The sequence below is a fragment of the Ceratotherium simum genome, chromosome 38 (genome assembly GCF_057802395.1).
Source record: "Ceratotherium simum simum isolate JZ-2026a chromosome 38, ASM5780239v1, whole genome shotgun sequence".
Classification (NCBI taxonomy): Eukaryota; Metazoa; Chordata; class Mammalia; order Perissodactyla; family Rhinocerotidae; genus Ceratotherium; species Ceratotherium simum.
This window is the reverse complement of record NC_141937.1, coordinates 16,889,151-16,912,236: the sequence shown is the minus strand read 5'-3', so window position 1 is coordinate 16,912,236 and position 23,086 is coordinate 16,889,151. Positions and strand designations below refer to the sequence as shown.

Here is a 23,086-nt window from a genome sequence, read left to right as displayed (position 1 = left end):
GTCTCATGGCTTAAAATGCCATATATAGACTTGTGAATCCCAAATTCAAATTTCAAGTCTGGACCCCTCTGCCGGACTTCAACATCTCCACTTGGATGCCCAGGAGGGAGCTCAGCCCTAATATGTTCAAAACCAAGCTATGATCTTGAGCTCTGTCTTTCTGCTAACTGCTCTTCCTACCCATCGTGCTCATCTCAGCAGTGGTAGCTCCATCCTAACAGTTACTCAAGGCAGAAACCTTGGAGTCATCCTATCCCTGCATCCTATATTCAGTTAGTCAGCAAATCCCCTTGGCTCTCCCTTCAAAATAGACCCAGAGTCTGCCTTCCTCTACCATGGTCCGTACCACCAGCTTCTCTTGCCTGGATTATTTTAGTAGCTTCCACCTGCTCTCCCTTCTTCCTCCTTCGTCCCTACCACTTTATTCACACACAACCTAGAGTGATCCTATTAATGCAAGTCAAATTATATATGTGTCTTTACATTATCTATAAGGTCCGCATGGTCTGACCACCCCCCCATTGTCTCTCTGATCTTCCTCCTCTTGCCCCTTCACTCACTCTGCCCCCCCCACTAGACTCCTCGCTCTTGAATATGCCATATGTGTTTCCTCCTCAGGGCTTTGCAACTTGCTGTTCCCTCTGCCTGGAACATCCTTCCCCTGGGTATCTGCGTGGCTCACTCCCTCACCTCCTTCAGGGCTTTACTCACAATGAACTTCCCACGATCCACTTTTTTTGGAATTGCAACACCCTCAACACTTCCTATCTCCCTTCTCTGCTTTCATTTTCCTTATGGCACTTATCTCTCTCTAATGTTATTTTGCATGTCTACATTCCAGGGGGGCAAGGATGTTGTCTATTTTATTTCCTACTCTATCCCCAGTACCTGGAACAATGCCTGGTGTTTAGAAGGCACTCAATAAATATCTGTGGAATGAATTTATCCACCAAGCGTTTGTTTATTTTAACTAGGTGCAAAGAACAGTACTTAGAACTGGGAGGCACACAAAATAAATCAGATGTGTGTAATGTTCTCAGAGTGTTCTCAATAGTATGACAGAAAAGATGTGTGCGGAACACCTACCTTTAGAATCATTAAGTGCCGTAGCAATATGAGACTTTACAAGAGAGAGACCGTACCCTTCCAGCTGTTCCAGAAGGAAATGGTTTCAGGCATTAGAGTGGTCTTGAGCTGGGATGTGAGGTGTAGATGGGGGCAGAAGAGCATTCCAGGTGTGGACGGCCACGTGCACGGAGGTGTGGACGGCCACGTGCATGGAGGCGAGAGCTTTCAGACTCTCTGTGGGGAGTGAGTCACTTGGTTTGGCACTTCCATTTGTTTGTTTCTAAGTGTTCTGTTTGTGAAGTGCAGTGTCTCCCAGAGGGGTACTGATTGCCCTACCTGGGGTCCTCACAAGGCGTAGAAATTTAGTGCTTGAGATTCGATGGGCTGCAGGTTTAGGCTGATCCATTTTGACTTTTCTCATGCATTTTGTGGACTTGATTTGGATACTGGCTGCTCTGTGTAGTTATTTAATTGTCTCTAAGACCGGGCCCAGATTATTCATATTGTTCTTGAGTGTGCTACAGGATGACGTGGACACAGTGGCACTCTCGGTCGGCCTTTTAGTGGAAAGGAGATGGACCCGGAAATATTCTGAGTGCTCAGTTCTCTCTTTCTGCACGTCTCTTTTCTTAGTCTCTTCTTTATCTGTGTAGACTGCCCCTGGCAGATATGGGCCAGGCTTTGATTCATGGCGAGAAGGAACCTTAGCAGTAACCAAGTCCTGTGTTTCCCAAACTTGCTGCTTATCACAGTCATCTGGGGAGCTTTTAAAAGCCACTCCAGGCCCGCTTAATCAGCATCTCCAGAGACAGGCCCAGGAATCAATATTTAAAAAAAAAAAAAAAAAAAAAAAGAGCAGACTCTGATCTGGAGGAGAGAGGACACTCTCCATCAGCCTCTGCTGGGTCATTCGGATCTGGAATGTCCTTCCAAGGCTCTGATTTTGAACAGCAGTTCTTGATAATAGTTCGCTCCCCATTTCCTTCAACTGCCATTCCTGTGATGTGGCTCCTCACCCCACTGTGCCAACCCTCCTTACCCTGGCTCTCATCCAGTTCTTCCACGGACATTTATTGAATGCCTGATGTGGGCATGGTTTGTTTTTTTTTTTTTTTGGTGGGGAAGATCAGCTCTGAGCTAACGTCCATGCCAATCCTCCTCTTTTTGCTGAGGAAGACCGGCCCTGAGCTAACATCTATTGCCAATCCTCCTCCTTTTTTTTTTTTTTAAATGTTATCTTTTCTTTTTTTCTTTCTTTTTTTTTTTTTTTGTGAGGAAGATCAGCCCTGAGCTAACATCCACGCTAATCCTCCTCTTTTTTTTTTTTTTTTGCTGAGGAAGATCAGCTCTGAGCTAACATCTATTGCCAATCCTCCTCCTTTTTTTTTTTTCTGCCCAAAGCCCCAGTGGATAGTTGTATGTTATAGTTGCACATCCCTCTAGTTGCTGTATGTGGGACATGGCCTCAGCATGGCCAGAGAAGCGGTGCGTTGGTGCGCGCCCGGGATCCGAACCTGGGCCGCCAGTAGCGGAGCGTGCGCACTTAACCGCTAAGCCATGGGGCCAGCCCCCTCCTCCTTTTTTTCCCCCCTTTTTCTCCCCAAAGCCCCAGTAGATAGTTGTATGTCATAGTTGCACATCCTTCTAGTTGCTGTATGTGGAACGCCGCCTCAGCATGGCTGAACAAGCGGCATGTTGGTGTGCGCTCAGGATCCGAACCTGGCCCGCCAGCAGCAGAGCGCATGCACTCAACCGCTAAGCCACGGGGCCGGCATGGTTTTCTTATCTCCTCTTTTCCTCCAAATCCCTCTACCATTTCAACTCCCGTTCCATTATCCCAGGGAATGGTTACTCAACCAATTCATAATCCTTCTGAGGATCTAGCACAGCCTGAGCCGGGATTTATCTTTGTATTGCACGCCACTGTTTGTTTTCTGTTTAAAGAATGTGTACAAAATGTACCATCAGCAGGATCTTTAAGTGGTGTGTGCAACTTAGTGAAGGGACCCAAATAATGTTCGGACACAATTTGTATGTCAATTACAAATCATTCTTTTCCATTAATTAAAGGAAGAACTCTCCAATTGTCTACCAGGCAACAGTTTATTATCCTAGGACGGTTTTTTGAATATTGCTTTAAAATGATGAAATAACTTTTCATTTAAAATATTTTACATTTCATTAAATTACCTTGGCCTCTCCTCACTCTGAAATTACTAACCCTTTTACCCGGAAGGAGGCTGGCTACTCTTGCCTCAGCTCACCTTTAGCACAAACGGTTCTGCCATTTGTTAACCTGATAAAATGCCTGGCTTGGCTGGCCGTGAGATGTAAAAGATGCTCTTATAATTTGTTCCATAATTTAAGACCCTGTTTTGTTTACTTAAATTGCTGGTGATAGATGTTGGCTATTCTTTAGCATCTCAATGAGTCAAGGGGAAGTCCGCTTAAGTAGTTATGCAGGTTGAATGCAGTTATTGACATGCAATTTAAAGGTGAGATTGAGCCAGTTCATAAATATAACAGTTGATCAAAGAGGCTCTCTGTCTGGGATGAATCGATCAATGAAGGCAAGCGTTATAAAAAGAATATATGTCCACTTTTCCTCTGGACTTCCTTTACTTACATATCTAGGGCAGTTGCTATTTATAGCCTTTCTTATATGAACTGGCATGACTATCTTATCTGCAATTCTGGGTTAATTGCAAGAGGAAATTAAGTACCCATGCAATTATATGAGTTCCTCTTACTCTTAACTTGAATATTCTAGAAAATGTGTTTAATGGTAGTTTTAGGCCTAAACGTTTTATTTGGGAGAGAGCTTCAATTTATTCACTCAATAAAAAATTTCACTCTGCATGTATGTGGGTTGGATACCATGCTATCAATGGGGGTTATAAAAATAAATGAAACACAGTCCCTGTCCTCAAGGAGCTCTCAGTGTGCCAGTGGAGACAACAGATACACGTCTTGATGGGTTTTAACGTGCTAGTGACCATGATGAAATTTAATGTGCCCATGACCACAGAGCTGTGGGAGGCCAGAGGATGGGAGATCCAGGTGCTGATGCAGTGTGAGGTTGTGGGCAGTGGTCAGCCCGAGTGGCCTTCCCTCCATCTCCTGATGTGCATTGGATACCGAGAATGGAAGGCCTGAGACCCTTCAGCCTGGTCATTGTCTGGGCTGAAGAACCTGTCTCAGTGAGTGGAAAAGTGGGTTCTCCTGTCCTGTGTCATAGACACTGAGAATTATAGTGCTAGTAGACCCTCCATTTCTAACTAGGAGTACCACCAGAGCCTTCAGAAGGAAATCCTCACAACATACTGTCGTTATGCCTGCCGAACTACAAACTGGGCTGCTTGGAACAGCCTAGAGGCTGGCAACGATTTATGGTCATCGGGGACAGCTGGGCAGTCATAAATCTTCAACCTTGCTTGCCTTTAAAACAACTGAGTTAGCTTGCTAGAGCAAAGGGCCATTGGGACTCAAAATAAATGAGTCAGTCACTCAACAGATAATTCTGGAGTGCCCACTAGGTGTGAAGCATTCTGTTTCCTCTTTCATTTATGTCAATATTTAGCAGAATAGGAACAAGGCCTCAGATTCTTGAATCTAATTTCCGTTCTAAGGACTTTTTTTGTTTTTAAAACTGCAAGGTTGTTTTGAGTATGTCATCTTCAATCCACACTATTGCCTGCTCAGGAGAAAATAAATAAAGCTTTGGGGGAAAGATTCAACCATTCAGCACCTCTTTCTGGGAATAAAAACATAGATTGGCATAAGGAACTGCCCTCTTGTTATTTGCCGTGAATTTTTTTCTTTGAAAAAGAAAGTAGTTCAGTCAATTCATTGGTTGGAATTAAAGGTCAAGCATGGCACCCCCTTCTCTGTTTCCATCTGCCGTTACTGTTGATCTCAAATGAGTGTCTGTTCCAGGAGCAAAAGTAACAGATGTTGGTGAGATAATAATTTGCTGTCTTACTAGTTGAAGCTTACTTTGTGACTGTATCAGAATAACAAAATTGGAGTTTTTGGAATTATTGGAATTTTATCATATGCCACTTGCCTGGAGTCTAAGGTGAAAGTCTATCATAATCAGGTTGACAGCATTTTGGAAGACAGAGGAGAACTTCCGGGTAGAAGGAAGGCCTGGGTACCCTTCCCTCCCCACCCCTGCACATACACCTAGCCTTCCACCCACCACTGACGAAGCCTTGAACTTCTGCTACTTGCTTCCTCCCTTTAGTTTCCAGACACATAACCTTGGGGAATGACTCAAATCTCAATCCTTGAAGGACTACAGAAGGGTTACAAGGATTATCAGCCAAACTTGCCTTCCTCTGGCCTCAGAGGGATAGAGGGTGGGGAGTATTTTTGTGGGAGAAGAGAAAGCTAGGGGAGGAGCCCTGTGTAAGAGGCTCAGCTCCAGCCTGATGAATTTAAACTGGACCTTCTGCAGGTCCACACCCCGTGAAGCTGACCGTCTAGTTCCTGGTGTTGTCTAGGAAGTTACACCGTGGGCCTCGTACTCTTCAGCAGTCACTCCCAGAGGACGCACTGGTGGGTCTCTGCCTCCACAAGGCACTGGACTTGCACGTAGAAGACACCAAGTGTTTGAATGGAATTTCATGTTCATCGCTTGCCTGGGATCTGTGAGATTAGCGAGAAAGGGGCAGGTGGCCTGAAAGTTAAAGGGCTGTTTGAATAGGTTGGCAAATTGCTGGTTTCCTGACTGTTCTGGGATGTCTGGTGGTGAGTAGCCGGGTGGCTGAAGCCTTGCTTTCCATTGTGGAGGCAATCTGTCTCTGACGTCTGTCCTCTGATTGCCACAGTCGATGAAGAGGAGGACTGGGTTAGGGGTCTTGTGTGCCCCTGTTCTGGCTGCACCATTGTCAGATGATCTCCCTCCCCAGGGAGAGGGGGCTGCTCCTTGGTACAGGGTGTGTGAATGACTCAGTGCCCCGGCCAGAACTTCCTTTACCTTTGGCCTTTTCACTCATCTTGTTTCATCCTGTGTTTAAGACCTGTACAATTACAAAAGCTGTGGAAGATGGGTTTTTTGACTCATTTTCAAAATGGAGGCCCCAGCAGGAGCTGAGAAACACTCAGTTGAGCTCAGCAATGCCATGTGTTCGCAGAGGGTCTCAGGAGAAGCAAAGACGAGCAGAGGCAGAGCAACGGTGGCCTGGGGCGGGGAGAGACCCTCTGGGGCCCCTGATTTAGTCAGGACAGCACAGCTGGCTCTCACTTATGCCACAGAGCTTCCACAGCCAAGCAGCCGTGTTCCATCTGCCTCTGTCAGCGTTATCTGGGTACAGTTTTGTCTTAGCCCCAACTGCAGGTGGGCATCTTATGTCTTGTCGATCCTTGAATCCTCAGTACCCAGGACAGTGCCCAGCCTGCAGTAGGCAACCAATACCGAAGAATGAAGGTTCTAAAAGGGGCATGGAAATCAGGGACCACACATAAGGAGTAGCTTTTCCTTTTCTTGTAGTCACTATTTGTAATGGAATGGCTTTCCTTACTTAAAAGACACTCAAAGAACATGAAAACACTAATTTGAAAAGATATATGTATCCCTATGATTATTACACCAATATTCACAGTAGCCCAGGTGTGGAAGCAACCCAAGTGCCCATCAACGGATGAATGGATAAAGAAGATGTAGTATATATCCACAATGGAATACTACTGAGCCATAAAGAAGAGGAAATCATGCCATTTGCGACAACATGGATGGACCTTGAGGGTATTATGCTAAGCAAAATAAGTCAGACGGAGAAAGACAAATACCATATGATTTCACTCATATGTGGAAGATAAACAAACAAACACATAGATACAGAGAACAGATTGGTGGTTACCAGAGGGGAAGGAGGTGGGGGGAAGGCAAAAGGGGTAGAGGGGCCCATATGTACGGTGACGGATGGAAACTAGACTATTGGTGGTGAACACGATGCAGTCTATACGGTAGCCGAAATATAATGATGTACACCTGAAACTTACACAGTGTTATAAACCAGTGTGACCTCAATAAAATAAATAAATGAAAGACACTCAAACCTGCTGAGGCAGTGGTTTGCGCACTTTACTTGGCTTGCGAATCCCCTGTGGCTCCCGTTACAGATGGAGACTCCTGAGCTCCTCCCTACATATTAGGGTCCAGTGGTGCCGAGGGGTGTGGCCAAGAACCTGCATTTTCACGGGGGGCTTCTGGGGCAGTTATTTTTGAATCATGACTTGAGGAAAAGCACGCCAAACTTCTGGCTAAGAAGTGCTCTGGAAAGAGGCTCTCCGAGTGGAGAACCAGCAGTTGGAGAGGGAACTCTGGCTCATTCCGCTGCTTCTGTCAAACACTTAGGGCTTTTCACAGTTTGATTCCTTTTGTACCACTCACGTCCCCCAGGTACACTTTAAAATTCTCTCCAAGTCCCCTTTAAATATTCAGTGACATGACTGAAACCAGTTGACATTTTAACAATTGAGTACTTTTATAGGAGAACCACAAAAAACTCCTGGACATACATTTAGAAACCAGCTAAGTTTCCAAAGTATCAGATCTTCAATAAACTCTATTTTGGCCTCAGGAGACTGGCGATGCATCACAGCCACCCCTCATGGCTTCAGGATCCTACTTACTTGCTTCTATGAACAGCTGCATTTTTTCCCTCCCCTGTAATCTGGAACCCTTCCCTACCCAAGTCTATAGACTTCGCCTTATCCTTTGCACCCTAAGGTATCTGTCCAGTTCCTGTTTCCAGTCTGGGGAGCCCTCCCTTCCCACTGTGAGTGGTGGGTAGTGGTGACCGGTCTCTTGGTCCAGCCCCTGGCTCCCCGCCCCTTTGGACCATCCCCTCAGGTGCAGACGTGGCAGCCTCTGTAACAGCCCAGAGAACAGCAATATTTAAATCAACCATCTCCACCATATTTGCAACAGGTGAAGCCCATGCCTCCAGCTGGGGGTTTAGCACTTCCTCAGAAATGATTCGTTATTCCCAGTCTTGCCCTAAAACCCTGAGTCTATTCAAGTATACCTCACAAAGGGTTGTGGTCCACGGAAACGAAGAGTTGCCTCGTGGGTTTCCGATCGCTCTGGGTGCCTTGGCTGCTTCTGATGTGTCGGGTGCCTGGAGCCATGGCGGTGCTGGAGGGCTCCCTGGCTGCCACCCCCACACTCCTGAGAGGGCTGCTCCCAAAGTCACTGACATCAAAGGGGAGAAATCTTTGCCCCAGCAGTGCTGCGTCCTGAAAGGCACAGAGCACACGTTGGCATAGTCCATACGTGTTAGGGTTGGATTGTCTGGGTTTGAAACTAAGCCATCAATACTCCAACGCTCCTTCTGTAAAATAGAGATAATAATAATACCCCACTCAGTGAATTGTTCATTCTTTAATTCAAAAAATGATTATCAAGGGCTTATGATGTGCCAGCACTGCTCTATGGACTTACAGTTTAGGGAGGGAGACCAACAAATGTGAAATTTTGTCTGTGTGGTAAATGCAACAAAGGAGAGGTGCATGGTGTTAGGAATGCATTTTCAGGGATGGAGAGGTCGACCCTCTCACAAGGGAGACCAAGGAAGGTTTTCCTTAGGAAGTGATTGCTGACATGAGATAGTGAGAAGAGCATATGCAGCATGTGCAAAGGCCCTGTGGAGGCCTGAGTGGGGAGCGTGATGAGGGATTGCAAAGAGGCCAGGGGCCTGGCACCCAGAGCCATGTAGGATGTGTTAAGAATTTTGGTCTTGAGAGCAGTAGGAAGCCACTGAAGAGTTCTCAGCGGGCAATGACAGATTTGCGTTCTTAAAGTTGCTACCCTGGCTGCAGGGTGGAAACGGGGTTAGAGAGGCAGTGAGAGTGGATGTGTGGAAGCCGTTAGGAGATTCCAGTAATGACTTAGGCAAGAGATGATTTAGTTTAGACTTGAGAGAAGTGGCAGTGGTAAAAGTGCAGATCCAGGAGACAGTTAAGCCATAGAATTGATAGACTTAGTGATGGATTAGATGGTGGGGACAGAGGAGGAGTCAAGTGGTGAGGTGTCCTCGGGTAGTCGCCTTGCCTGCACGGAGTAAGCAATCATTAAATGTAAATTATTATGATAATTATTTACAAAGCAGCACTTTCTTTGGTCTGCACATTTCACATGGAAGCTCTGGTGAAATTCCTTTTTGTGGCTGGCCTGTCTCCCTAAGACTGGAATTTGACCAAAGGCAGTTGGGCCCACGTGCCTGGGGTCCTGTCCTCTGACCCCAGTGTGGCCCTTGGACCAAGCATGAGCTCCTCTCTCCCTTCCCATTGGATGTTGTGAGGGAGGTAATGAACGGAACATCCAGCAAGTTCTCCTCCTCAGGCAGAACATCCCTGGTAGGGGACCCCAAGCCCTCACCTGTGCCCCGACTCTGGCCGCGCAGGGAGAGGGGCTGTCTGGCTCCTGCCTGCTTCCCCAGACTGGGCCCACACCTCCATGCTCCAGGCTTTCTTGGGCCTTAGCTTTGCTTCTCTCTCTCGTTTGCTTTCTCCACTGTTCTCAGGGTTGGCACATGCTGTGGTCTTGTCAGTGGTACCCCTGGCTTCTTTCAACACAGGGTTGGACTCTCCACTCGGGCAGAGCGGGCTTTCCTGAGTCAGCAGCTCCTTTCCTGCTGGACAGCCACCAGCATCCCCCACTCCGGGAGCTTCCCCCTGGTGCCCTCCCACACACGCCCTAATTTCGAGGTGGAGCTCAGGGCCCGGATGTTCAGTTGGCTGAACGTCCAGCTGACGCACACTGGGGACTTTTTACACATCTCTACATTGTAATAAGGATCAGCACGGCCGTTAGCAGGAGGGTCAGCCTCCCACATTACTGTATGTTGTCACCACCAAAACAATAGTCTTTTAAAAAAATTATTAACGGACTTTATTTTTTAGAACAGTTTTAGGTTTATGGAAAAATTAGGCAGAAAGTACAGAGTTCCCATAAACCCACTCACTGTCCCCACCCCTCCCCCTGTTTCTCCTGTGATTAACTTCTAGTATTAGTCTGGTGTATTTATTACAATTGGTGAGCCAATATTGATACATTATTATTAACCGAAGTCCATAGTTTACATCAGGGTTCACTCTTGGTGTTGGACCTTCTGTGGGATTTGATAATAATGACATGTGTCCACCACTACAGTGTCATACAGAATAATTTCAGTGCCCTAAAAATGCCATGTGGCCTGCTATTCATTCTTCCTTTCCCCAAACCCTTGGACAACCACTTATCTTTTTACTGTCTCCATAGTTTTGCCTTTTCCAGAATGTTCTATAGTTGGAATCATACAGTATGTAGCCTTTTCAGAGGGGCTTCTTTCAAGGTTTCCCCATGTCTTTTCGTGGCTTGATAGCTCATTTCAACAGTAGTCTTTCAAATTGCAAGGGCGCCGTGCCTGCTGGTCTGCACCTGGAGGTCTCCGTATGGGAATCAGTTTGTCTCTTCCAAGTGGCATTTCCACATCATCTTCTCAGCCTTCTGTGCACCTGTCAATCCTCAGCACATTTGGCCAGAGCCGATTTAGGAGACTTCCCAAGACAGGAGGTGGAAAATGTCTGGATTCAGTGCTCTGTGTTCAGGAAATCTAACACCAGGCTGACCCCGGATGCCCATCAGAGTGAGTCAGCCCTGAGCAGTGTGGTAAAGGTGGTGTGGAAGAACTGCCTAGAAGGCAGAACTGGGCTGTGACAGACTTCGAGCTATTGTTCCCTTTGTGACACCATGTGGATACATTGAGGATTTCTAGCCTAAAGAGTTCTGCTTGGCCCCTAAGCAGTTTTACTAAAAAAGGTGGCTGTGGACCATCTTCTGTCAGAGGTCAGCTCTGGCCAGATCAGTAAATGGATGAGAAGCAGGACATAGCCAAGTGTGACTTCTTAGAGACCGGCTGGATGGCCGTTGTCTCTTGCTTTCCTTGGGTGACACCAGCTCTCTCCTTTGGGACACTCCTTTATTCCTTCTTCCCCGGTGTCCTTATCCGTTGCCTGCAGCCCGGGACCAATTGGAGCTCATTGCCTGGTTTCCTCGTCCATATTCTTGAGCTACCTGGTCTCTCCTGGCTTTTTATGATGTACATCCTAATGTCTGTGTCCACCAGCTCCCTCGGTACCCGCTTGGGCGCTTGCGCACGGTGTTCATTGTGACACGGGTGCTGCCGTGAGAGCTGAGGGTCTGGAGGGGAGACACTGCTGTATTCAGCACAGGGGCCATGACGATGGTGGCGGCCGGTGGCCACTGTAGCCAGAGCCTTTAGGACATCCTCACTGTCCTCGATTATGCCATGGCTAAGAAGCTGTCCTTGCCGTCTTGATGAACTGCCTCAGCCATCACTTATCTTCAGATACCTTATTAGGGGCAACCTCTTGCTTTTCTCGTCCCTTCGGCACTGTTAACGACCAGCTGTGCGTGTTTAGTGTTCGTAGGCAGAAATGCAGAGCCAAGTGTTATTGTTTCCAGAAAGCACTGCGTCTGGAGATTTTTGCTTACATTTTCTTTTCTTTTTTTTTTTTCCTTTTAATCCTTGTGGTTTTGAACAAGTTGGTAACGTGTTAGGTCTTTACTTGCAATTTTCAGGCATCAGGAGTGAAAGATTCCCTGGAGGAGATATTTGCGTTGAATTTTTTTTTTTTTAAGAGGAATCAACTGATCAGACGTGCCCAGTCCAGTTGGCACTTTGAGGTCATGCTAACATGTGTTGAGTTTGTCCTGCATGCCCAGCCACCATCATGCCAGCTTTTTATCCAGCCCCGAGAATTAGATATTTGTCCGCATTTCACAGGCATGGGAAATCAGGGTTAGGAGGGGGCATTACCCTGCCCCAGCTCACACAGGTTGTAAGTGGCGGAGATGGATTTCAGCCTGGGCCTGTCTCTCTCCAAACTCAGTGCCCGGGCGCATCACCACCCAGCCCCCGGCCCACGGGGTCTCATCTGTGCTGAGAAGCGGGGCAGCCTAGGGCAAATGCCGGGAGGACTGAGGGTTTGGTCGCTGGATTCCCATTCTGCATCCTGTTCACCCAAACTTCCTGGGGTTCTACTATCACAGAAGGAAGTGGCCTCCTGAGCCATTGAGACCGAGGGTGGGACATATAACACCACTTCTGCCCTGAGTCTGAGTCTTTTTTTTTTCTTGCCTGAGGAAGCTAAGCCCTGAGCTAACATCTGTTGCCAATCTTCCTCTTTTTCCTTGAGGAAGATTCGCCCTGAGCTAACATCTGTGCCAATCCTCCTCTATTTTGTTAATTTGTTAATTTGTTTGTTTATTTATTTTTCCCCCAAAGCCCCACTAGATAGTTGTATGTCATAACTGCACATCCTTCTAGTTGCTGTATGTGGGACGTGGCCTCAGCATGGCCGGAGAAGCGGTGCGTCAGTGCGCGCCTGGGATCTGAACCCGGGCCGCCAGTAGCGGAGCACGCGCACTTAACTGCTAAGCCACGGGGCCGGCCCACCTCCTCTATTTTGTATGTGGGTCGCCGCCACAGCATGGTTGACCAATGGTGTAGATCTGCTTCAGATATCTGAACCCTTGAACCTGGGCCACCGAAGCGGAGCAGGCTGAACTTAACCACTACGCCATGGGGCCAGTTTTTTTTTTAAACCATGTCAGAAGAGCTATGATTATCTCTCCAGAGATATTCATTTGTTAAAACGAGTTGCTAATGTCGGGTTTTAGGAAGGGCAGGGAATTGAGGGGTGGAGGCTCACACCCGTCTTCACACCCACCTGCTGCTTCTGCTCAGTAGGTGTATGCTTGATACCTGCACCTTGCAACATGCTCTAGCTCAGCCAGCCTCACTAACTGATTCAGCTACAGATATATCATCTATATCTGCATCATTTATGCATATGTAAATATGCAGATATTTGAGAACTGGACCAGCAGTGACCCAAATAAGAACAGAATATACTTTGTGCTGCCGCCGCCCCAGTCTATAAACCACTGTCATCTCTTACCAGGTTATTTCTGTGGCCTCATAAGTTCTCCTGCTTATGCGCTCGCCTCCCACAGCCCATGCTTCACAGAGCAGCCAGGGTGACCCTTTTTAAAAGATAATCAGATTACGCCACCCCTGTGCTCAAACCCCGGTGGCTTTCTCTCACCCAGGGGACAAGCCAGAGTCTTTACAGGGGCCCCACCCCAACTCCACTGTAGTGACCCTGGGATCCTTGTAGCTTCTTAGACGCACCTGGGCACCTGCTGCTCCCTCTCAGTGTTCTTCCCTCAGATATGGACGTGGCTTCTGCCCTCACCTTCCTCAAGTCTTTTATTCAGATATTTCTCTCACCACTCCAACCACCCCATTTAAAATGCCAGCCCTCCTATTATTCCCTGTCTCTCTCTTCTGCCTATTTTTTCTCTAAAATATTTATCACTATTTGCTGCACAATTTATTAGTTATGTCTTTATTGTGTCTTCCCTATTGGGGTTTAATCTCCACCAGAGCAAGGATTTTTGTCAGTTGTTTATTCTTTATCCTTGGTGTCTAGAAAGTGCCTGGAAGATAGGGGGACTCAGTAAATAGCTGTGGCATGGATTTGCCTGGTGCCCCTGATGTAGATGTGCCTAGTTCTAGAATACTCTCACATGACTAGTAATGTGAATCTTTATATCTTGTTTTATATTGTTGATGGTTAGGGCAGTGGTTCTCAGCTGGGCTGCTGTGACACGAGGAGGTGTCACAAGTAATTTGTTTATTGACAAGAGTGCAAGTACCAAAAAAGCTAGTGAACTATCAAAAGATGAAAACATATTCTAGGGGGTTTGTCAAATGATGTCCGTCTTGCTCACTCATGTCACAGTGTGTTTTCTTGAATAGGAGGAAAGGGTGGCACTCCGTGGGGGGGTGATGGGGGACGGCAACGTGTCCTGTGGCTTTTGTCTTCCCTGCTATGGCTGTCGTTTGTGTGTGCCCTGAGTGTTCCAGAAATGAGTCTTAGCTGTGGGGTGTGCAGGACAAGGGAGGGCCAGACCTCTCTCCTGGGTGGGAAAGACAGCAGCCTCTGTGGATATTATTTAAAACATCCCTTCACTTTACCGTGGGATCAAGTTCGGTCAGGCTGTTTTGATTTTTTTAAAGGAGGATTTTGGGGGATTTTGCTGTTTGGCTCTGAACAAGCTTCAGCCATTGGAGGTTGTGTTAACTTTTAAAACAAGTGTGTATCAGGGACATGGGATCATACCATTTGTGAAGGGTGTTGAAACTGGAGTGACCTACGCTTGTTTACCCCATTTTAGTTCTGTTTGAGGCCTTAGTTGAGGTGATCCCACCCCAGCCCCTCTGAATGGCCGGGTCGCCTGTGCAGATGTGTGCCCGTCAGGCACTGCGCCTGTGCCCTTATTAAAATAGGCTCATCTCCACTCCTTTCACTCAGCTTCCCAGCTCTTTGCTCTTCACTTCCTGGCCTCCCAGGTACCCTCCTCACTCTTGATTTTAGTAGAGGCGTACCTCAGAGCTATTGTGGGTTTGGTTCCAGACCACTGCAATAAAGCAAATATTACGTTAGAGCAAGTCTCATAATTGTTTTGGTTTCCCAGTGCATATAAAAGTTATGTTTACATTATACTGTAGTGTATTAAGTGTGCAATAGCATTATGTCTAAAAAAACAATGTACATACCTCAATTAAAAAATACTTCATTGCTAAATAATGCTAACCATCATTCTGAGCCTTTAGCAAGTTGTAATCTTTTTGCTGGTGGAGGGTCTTGCCCTCCACACAATATCTATTATGCGCAATAAAGCAAAGTGCAATAAAATGAGGCATGCCCATACATGCCCTCTGGCCTTCATGATCCACACCTACAGGTGACATTCCTACTTTATTTCTTTGTTTTGCTGGAGCACTTCTTCCTGAAATGGGAGGTAAATATATTAAGACATAAGACCTGATGCGTCTTAAAATGCCTGTGGTTTTTCTCTGAGTTGACAGTTTGCAGGGCACATAGGCATCCAGGTTGGAAATCGTTTCGCCTCAGGATTTTGGAATCATTGCTCTCTTGGCTTCCAGCTCATAGCACTGCTGTTGGATGCCTGATAACACTGATTCTCTGACCTTCTGTGTGTGGCCTGTTTCTGTCTGAGAACTTCCAGGATCTCTCCTCCGTCCCCGAGGTTCTGATGTTCCACAGTGATGTGCTGTAGGGTAGGCTGGGCTCCTTCGTAAGTGGGAAAAATTTCTTGCAGATTCCAGGGCTGATTTAAACATTTACTATTATAATATTACCACTTAATTACCACTCCTAATATGTACCACTTAAAACCAAGTATAAACTCCTTAGGCTTATGGTTCTTCCAATTATAAAACCAAATCAAAATTGCAAATTAAACATAAAGTACCCAACCAACAGAGCTTACACGTGCAGCATGAGTTTACTGTGATGGGTGACGTCATTCCCTTTGTGACAGGAAGAAGGTATAGATTGCCGCAGCTCAGTGTCCCTTGAGTGATGGCTTCTGGCTTCACCTGGTGTGAATAAGCCACTTATGTATTAAATCCACCCTCTGGCCTTTTTCTCATTAGCCCATAACAGTTAACATAATTCTGCTTGATGCCAGTGTGTAACTACAGAGCCAACTTGTTATAGGATGATCATCTAGACGATTCTTAGAATGAATATGCTTGCTTACAGAAATTTTTTGGATTGTCATTAAAATGAAAGCATGAAATGTAAATATTTTCATGGCAAACTCACATAATCCCTAGGATTCAATTTGCCTCTAGTCTTTTTATGTTCTTCCCAGGCCAGTTTCCCCCGCAGGCTCATAGAAAGGTGAGCTCTCAGGCCGTCCCCCCTCCCGGTCCTCCTGCTGCCCCACACTCCTCCCCCGGCTGCCACAAGGTTCACGGTACCCTAGTCCCATGGCAGTTCACATCCCTATTTCGAGATGGAGGCTACAGAGAACTGTGAGCCCCTGTCACTTTCAGGGAGCTGTTAAGCTGTGTCATAGAACGTGAAAACCACAATCCATTTTCAAGCTGATTTAGCTTGAGCATTCCTGCCGCCTTCACTGTTGTGGAGAGAGACGTGTTTGTATTTTTTAAAGGCTGACACCACACTTGACAGCGTTCATGGGTACATTTTCTGGCTAGTTAGAAGTGTGCGTGCCTGTGATATGCCGTGAGTGTGCGCGCGCGCACGTGTGTGGTGTGTGTTTTCACCACAGAGCGACTGTGTTTCGGGCACCTGCCTCAGTTGCGTTACTGCATCCTGGTGCCTGAGCTGGTTGTAGGCCCGGGCTGCAGGTTCTGCCTGCACGAGAGGGCAGTGTGTCCCTGTGCGGTGGCAGAGTGGGGATGTAGCTTCTGCTCACAGGTTGGGGGGAGGGACGCTGGAGGTGGCTTAACTCTGAACTGCTGGTTAGTTTGTGAAATGGCGTCAAGGTCCCCAGGTGTGTTCGCTAATATAGCATCTTTCTCCAAAACCTCTCGGGGCTCGAAGCCTGCATCGTCCCTTTACCTTCTCCTTTCCCTCATCCCACATCCAGTTCATCTCCAGATTCCATCTGTTTTTCCCTCCCTATTTATCACTTTTTGTTCCTGCCACAACTTGTATTCAAGCCCTGTTACCTCACACAGGATGAGCATATTCGCCTCTCAGCAGCCTCCTCCCCTTCTCCCTGCCTCCCCCTTGCCCGGGGCCCTGCAGCTGGCCCAGCTTTCTCTTCTGGCATTTCCAATCCTTGCTCTGAAGCCCTCAGTGGCTACAGTCTCTGCAGGATGAGAAGACACTGGCAGCCCACGGGCAAATGGGTTTTATTTGTCCTTCATAATATTTTAAAGAATTTTTAACCAACTTAAAAAAATTGGGATATCTTTACATTAAAAATCTGTATTTTCAACTTTTCCTGAAAACGTGGAAAATCTGGCAGCACCGAGCACATATTCCTAAAAGGTTACAATACATGGGAGTGTTACCACACAAAATTAGGGTTCTCCTGCCCAATGCGCATAAATGGCCAATTAACTACCGGATCAGCCTTTGGGAAAAGAGATCAGCTTTATTCTGCGAGATTGCCCTGCAGGGAGACAGGGGGCATGTGCTCTCAGATCTGTGTCCCTGATTCAGGATTTGGGGTGAAATCTAAGAGGTTAGGGAGAACAGGCTGACACGTGGAAATGCTGGCAGGACAGGTTTTGATTGGTGGGCTTCAGGCATTCGTGGTAAGGTTCTAAACATTTATGACAGGGTTCTAAACATTTTTGATGAGGTGGTGACTTCATCAAAAGGAAGGAATTTTAACACCAGATCTTCCTAAATGACAGACCCCTCGCTTCTGATAAGGTTCCGACTTTCAAGTTCTGGTCGTGTCCTGGTTCCTGGGTTCCACGGGGAGGAGGATCTTTGGTTCCACAGTCATTTCAGGTCAACATTCCCTCTTCTGCGCATGCTCTGGCTATGTGACTTTACAGATTTTCTGAAAGACAGTTCTTAATTACTCTGTTGATAAGAGATGAGGTCAGCTGAACTGGTCCTGAAGGGCCTGCAGTTACAGGAATAGAGTGTTCTCTGCTGCCTTTCCTTGGAGCTTGTTTTCTCCAATTTGCCACACTCCCCACTACTCCTTATAGCATACCAGGTGCCTCAGCTCTCATTTCTGTTACCTGTCTGGCCTCCATAGGCATTAATATTTGCAGCCCAGAGCTGTCTGACTCCCAGGCCAAGGACCTTTCTATACCCCATGTTTAGAATACACCTGTATTTTTGCCTCCTGTGTACCGTTTTGCCTCTTGTGCGTGCTCTCCCTCCTGCTCCCTCCCACTGTAAACCTGTCCAAATCCTGCCATCCCACAAAGCCAGATTACCTTCCCTCTCCTCTGTGAAACCCTTCCTGCCTGACCCAGGTGGGAGTTCTCCCTCTCCTTAACTACTAAAGCACTTTGGGTTTCTTTCTCTCTTTGGTGCCGTTGTGTGTTGTTTCTGTGCTTAGACTGACAGCCCATCCAGTTCAGGACGCACGGTGTCTGACATGCAATGCCTTGTATACAGTGGGTTCTCAGCAGATGTACCACCAGAAAGACGCATAGAAATGATCAAGGGCCTCGTTCTGTGGGTACCAACAGGAGGGCCTCTGACTAAATGTGGGATCATGTTAGGTGGTGCCTCACAAGAGATTGTTTCACTTCTTGTCACCAGAGCCAATATCGGGATCTATCTTTAGTGTCGGGAAAATTCCCCAACAACTCAACTCTGGTACACCACAGCGGGCCGTGGGTATAGTCACTTCCTTGTAAGTGATTTGATCTCTCACTGAGGTTATTCAGTGATGGTGTTTGAAGACCAACATAGAGAAGAAAGAGCTAAAGAGAACTTCAGTTGAATTTAGAATATTTCCATACCCCTCATTAAAAATATTAAATACTATATATACACAGGATTCTTTGCTTCCCAGGACTCTCCCACGTGCACCTCCATGGCCTGTATCTCTGTGTCCTTCTCATCTGGGCTTTGGTTTCAGCATCACCCGCATTCAGAACATACCCCTGCTCCACTCCCAGCATGCACCCTGAGCTCCTCGGAGCCCCTGATAGGTACGGGTGGGGGTAATGAGAAATGTCATAGGTTGGTAGAAAGTGCTAGAAAGTGCAGACACCTAAGGACTGTTAGAATTACTCAGTCGGGGAATCCTTAGTTTGCATCAGTTTTCCCACTTGGAAAGCCAAGCCCAGGGTTTCCCAGCCACACGCCCTTGGGGAGTGGCAGTGACTTTGCGATGATGCTGGGCCTTTTCTTTACTTCTGTCAAGCTCCTTTGAGGGGGGAGGGGGCTTTGCCTCCCAGCGTCTCATCCAGAGGATGAGTGGACTCGAGCGCAGCCCTGTCAATAGGATGAAAGATTCTGCATCTGTGCTGTCCCGTGCAGTAGCCACTCACCACAGGTGGCTATTGAGCGCTTGAAATGTGGCTAATGTGACTGAGGAACTGAATTCTTAATTGTATTTCACTTCAGTGAATTTAAATTGAAATACCTCATGTGGTTACCACATTGCACCAGGCAGATCTCCAGGGTCCAGGAAAATAGGTCAAATGCAGTCAGAGCCTGAGGGAGAGGAGAGCCCTGTGCAGTGGTAATGAGAGTTTACCTAATTGCTGATGCCTTCTGCGTGGGTGGGACTCTGCATCGCTTCCTACACAAGTCAAAGCCCCTTTCACCAAATTTGGCAGGAATTCAAAGCTGAATAATGTTTGCAGGGAAACCTATTGTGCTGTTCTGGGGAAAGCATTATTTACTTATGACTCTCTTATTTCCTTTAAAAATAGCAGGCACGGGAGCTCCCCTTGGCTGTGATTCCTTGAGCAGTTTCTAGTACAGCCTGCTTCCTCTGCTAGATTTCATTAACCCAACACAAATATATGCTGGTGTCCACACCCAGTATAAATACTGAACCCAAATGATGGTTTCAGGGGAAGAGTGGGGAAACTTACATAGCAGGAGGCTGTGTTGACTATTACACAGATTGAAACTTGTGGGTTTATCTCTTGGTTTTTCTTGAAAAGTGGCAGCTGAAACTATGAGTGTTTTTATTTAAAGACCTTGTATTTAACCTTTTATTTAAAGGTTATTAAAAACACACCGTGCTGTGGACCTCGATGAATTAATCTCAAGCCACATTGGCCAGAACCTGCGCGCAGCGTTCTCCCAGCTCTGCTCTAGAGGCCAGATAGCCATCGCTCCAACATCCACTGGCCTGGGGAGGGTCCGTGCATGATTCATCCACTGTGGCTTCCCAGCTCCCTTATGTGTTCCTGTTCCTGGGTCCCAATGGTTTTGTAATCTAGTGACTTTCTTTGTTGGTGTTTCGGTCCCCGCCAGTCTTTTCACTGTGCAGTCTGGCAAGCCCTTGAAAGACGTACAGCTGTTTGTGGTTCCCTAAATGACACCCATTCTCTCACCATAGTCTCCTTGCTTCTGGGATTTCAAATACACACAAACAGAGGAAGTCAGGCCCAGGCAGCGTCCGGGGAGAGAGAACGCCAGCACGGCGGAGGGGAAGCGGTGGTGGGGGAGGCTGGTACTATGGAGGGAAGTGGCACACACATCCAGTGTGGTCTTTCCCAGCGTCCTGACGGCAGGGTGCAGCTGTGGGATCCTCCCAGCATCCTTTGCCCCATGGAGGCCGAATCTGTACCCACCTCCCTGCTCTGCCCCCAGAGGGGCTTAAAAATGGCATCTCATGTGAAACAGCAGCTCAGGACCAGTCTGAGGACAGACTGACTGGATGAAAGCATGGGAAGGATGGATTCTAGTGAAAAAACAGCAGCCCAGTCACATCTAATCGGAGGGCAGTGGTACCTGTGTTCATTGCCTCTTGTAGATTGAGTCTCCAAGGCCTGGCAGATGCCATCGAATATTCTCATAGCCAGATACACACCCCCACCCCTGTATTGCTTTTCTGACGTCCTGAGAACCTAGGTGATCACGTTTTAATTTTATTCCTGTCACTATGCTCCAGCAAGGAGCAGTCACTCCCAGTTCTGAGGTCATTAGAATTTTCTAAGGAGATACGCTTTTTTCATCTCTTGTTAGTATTATTATTAAATTTTTTAAAAGAGATTTTAACCTTAATAAGACTAAGGATGTTAAAATTTCCCATCTGTGTTAGGTTCAATTTTCCTTCTGTTTTATCTGAGCTTTTCAATATGGATTGCATATCTTACAATAATAAAGAAATAATAATCGGTACTCTAGCAATCTTAGCCATGTACCAGGTACTATTCTAAGAATTTGATATAAATTAGCTAATTTGAACCACATACCAACCTTATGAGGTAGTTGTTGTTTACTCTCCCATTCTTATAGGTGAGGACACTGAGATCAGAGAGGTTAAGAAACTTGCCCAGAGTCACACAGCGAGTTAGTGGCAGAGCTAGCCTGTGACCCAGGCTGCCCAGCTTGAGAGCCCGCACTCCAAGTAGAAGAAAGTCAGCCTTCAGCCTTATTCTCGTCAAACAGTTGAACTTCCAATTTCTATATCATCGGGTTTGTTAATAGGTAAATTATAATTAAGTATAAATGTAAAAATCATATTGATGAATATAAAGCTCTTCCATCGAGTAGAACTTCCCAGAAGAGACATAAAACACCCACATTGATAAATACTGGTTTTGGAGTCGATTATCCCACTGAACACCCGATCAAAGGATCTAAACAGAAATTCTCTGCAGGAGCAGGAATACACCACTCGGGGTTCACCAGAGAGTTGTTCTGGAACTCTTTGTGCCCATCGAGGACCTGCCCTCGGGAGCTACTGTTACTGAGGGTGGTTGAGAAGGAAAGTCACACTCCTGTGTTTCTCCTTTATTCTCACACTATTACCACACTCACAACACGGCAACACCAGATGTGTGGGTTTTCCACACATCAAGCAGTTCTCTTGGGCACCAGCTGGGTGTCCTATAATTCAGCTCAATTCCTCCTGAAATTAGTGGATGCCACAAGTTAAGGCTCAGTCCCACCAGACTGCCCTCACTTCAGATGCCATCACAAGTCCCGGGTTGTCACCTGTATTTCTGATCTATCAGCTATAATCAGGGTTCCCATGACCCTTTCCATGGGTTTGACGCTTTGCTAGAATAGCTCACAGAACTTAGGGAAATACTTACTTATGTTTATTAGTTTATTACAAAGGATATAGTAAAGGATGCAGATGAACAGCAGATGAAGAGATACGTGGGGTGAGGTCCGGAAGGGTCCCAAGCACAGGAGCTTCTGTCCCTGTGGAGTTGGGGTGCGCCACGCTCCCGGCATATAGATGTGTTCACCAACCCGGAAGCTCCCTGAACCCCATACTATTGGGATTTTTATGGAGGCTTCCTCACATAGGCTTGATTGACCAGTGACTCCATTTCTAGCTCCTCTCCCCTTCTGGGAGGATAGGGGGTGGGGTGGAAAGTTCCAAGCTTCTAATTGTGGCTTGGTCTTTCTGGTGACCAGCCCCCATCCAGGAACCCACCCAGAGTCACCTGATTAGAACAAGAGACGCTCCTATGACCCAGGAAATTCTAAGGGCCTTAGGAGCTCTGTGTCAGGAATGAGGGGCAGAGACCAATATATATATTTCTTATTATTTCACAGTCATGTATCATATTCCTCAGTTACCTCAAAACATTTGAGTCCTCTTTTGTGTTGGAACTGGAAAAAAAAATGATTGAGCACTATTACTTAGTAAATGCATTTTACTAGAAAGGAAATACTCGCAAAGTCAGCCTTGCCCCTGAAGACCAGACGACACAGCTGGCACAGAGAGGCTAAGCCCAGGTGAGCGCACAGGTGCGGCCCCCAGGGATCTCTCTCCAGCTTTTGCAGACACTCCTCACTGTCCTGAGGCTCAGAGGACTGGAGAGCAGGTGACTCCTGATGGGAAGGCGAATGCAAAACTACAGCGCTCTCTTACATTGTCTTTTTATTTCCACGTACTCAGAAGTATGGGGAAGGTCAGATAACAGGAGAAACGAGAGGAAGCCGAGGTTGGAGGTACAGATTCCAAATTAGCGAGGTCTTGCACCACATTCCATCTGGACTTTCTTGCCTTTCTTTTCTGGATTGGGTGTCTTTGGCTGCAGGAATTTAAACTCAGCTTACGCTGGCTGAAACAATAAAAGAGGTTTACTTGAGGGTAGGGGGCTTCAGAGATGGTTTGACTCAGTGACGTTTTCCAGAACTCTCTTTTCTTATTTCTCCCTACTCTGCCCACCCTGAGTCAGACTCGCTCCCTTCATGGTTGCATGACGGCTGCCAGCAGTTTCCAGGCTAAGAGCTTCCTCAGCCGCTCTCAGTCCAGAGGGAGTGAGCAGGCATGCTTCTGTTGCAAGAGCTTCTTTTCCCAGAGCCCCCACTGGTCTCAGTTGGATCACAGGTCTTCTCTTGAGTTAGTAACCGGGGCTGGAGCTGGGGCGATGCTGACCCAGTGCCCCCTCTCAGAAACCCACAGTGGAATCAGATTTTCCTCAGATGCAGAGCCCGGAGGGGAGGTGCCCAAACCGCCAGATACAGATTGGGT

General features: G+C 47.0%; 1 protein-coding gene across 2 annotated transcripts in view; it reads left to right on the top strand.

Moving 5' to 3' along the window:
- The window catches only part of PPP1R14C (protein phosphatase 1 regulatory inhibitor subunit 14C), an 87,843-nt gene that overhangs the window by 40,840 nt on the left and 23,917 nt on the right, over positions 1-23,086 (top strand). The gene's annotated exons all lie outside the window — the stretch shown is intronic.